This window comes from Chrysochloris asiatica, unplaced genomic scaffold (assembly GCF_000296735.1).
Source record: "Chrysochloris asiatica unplaced genomic scaffold, ChrAsi1.0 scaffold00209, whole genome shotgun sequence".
Taxonomy (NCBI): Eukaryota; Metazoa; Chordata; class Mammalia; order Afrosoricida; family Chrysochloridae; genus Chrysochloris; species Chrysochloris asiatica.
The window spans coordinates 2,955,556-2,956,822 of record NW_006408727.1 but is presented as its reverse complement, the minus strand read 5'-3'; the positions used below and the strand labels follow the sequence as shown (position 1 = coordinate 2,956,822).

Genomic DNA, 1,267 nt, shown 5'->3' with positions numbered 1-1,267 from the left:
GTGGATTTGAACTGCTGATCCTGTGGTTCCCTGTACAGTGCTGATCCTACAGCACCAACCCAGGATTCCTCTTGGGATAGAATTTAATTCTATATGATTTATAAATTGTGTAATTAAAATTACATATGTAACTGAATCAAACCCCCTAAATTTAAGAAAACGATGCTAGTAAAAAAGAAAAGGAGTTTAATAAAGTCATTGATTCCTGAGGCTTTGTTTTTAAAGAATATACCTGAATTCCAGTTCCAGAAATTCTAATATGTGTGGCTCTGTGGGTTAATGTGCTGGACTGTAAAGTCAATTTGAACTACAAGGTCGGCAGTTCAAGCTCACCAGTTGCTCTTCGGAAACCCTATACAGGGTCACTATGGGTTGGAACCAACTTGGTGGTACTTAACAACAACAACATTGCCCGGACACTCGAATTTTATAAAGTACCCCATGTAATTGTAAGGTTGAGAACCACTTCCTTAGAGTCAGAAGACCGAGATTCTAACCTAAGTACTAACACATCAGAAGACCAACTTTTGAGCTCATTCCTCTATTTAGGAGAAAAACAATGATCTAAGTATATAGCAAATGAGTACAGTCGTCCCTCAGTATCCATGGGGGATTGGTTTCAAGACAACTGTGGATAGCAAAACTCATGGTTACTCAAGTCCCTTATATAAAATGACATAGTATTTGCATATAACCTATGCATATCCTCCCATATTCCTTAAATCATTTCTAGATTACTTTTAATGCATAATAAAATGTAAATTCTACATAAATAGCACATTTTGCTCCTATGAATCTTTGAGGGATTATTTTGACAAATAATTTTTTTTGTTTATTTGTTTTACTCCAATAATTTTAATCCATGGTTGTTTGAGTCCCTGAAAGAGGAACCCACCCATATATACGGAGAGCCACTGTAGTGATGTTGTTGTTGTTGTTGTTGTTAGGTGTCGTTGAGTCAGTACTGACTCATAGCGACTCTACGCAGAACAGAACGAAGCACTGACCGGTCCTGGGCCAACCTAACGATTGTTGCCACGCTTGAGCCCACTGATGCTGCAACTTTGCCAATCCATCTCCCTGGGGGGTCTTCCTCTTTTTCTCTGACCCTCCATCTTACCAAATATGATATCCTTATCCAGGGACTGGTCCCTCCTGACAATATGTCCAACGTATGAGAGACGAAATTTGGACATCTTGGCCTCCAAGGAGCACTCTGGCTGCACTTTTTCAAACACAGATCTGTTGGTTATATGGGCAGCCCATG

At 39.5% G+C, this 1,267-nt stretch overlaps 1 protein-coding gene across 1 annotated transcript in view; it reads left to right on the top strand.

The window, feature by feature from the left end:
* The window catches only part of ATP10D (ATPase, class V, type 10D), a 151,376-nt gene that overhangs the window by 92,306 nt on the left and 57,803 nt on the right, over positions 1–1,267 (top strand). The gene's annotated exons all lie outside the window — the stretch shown is intronic.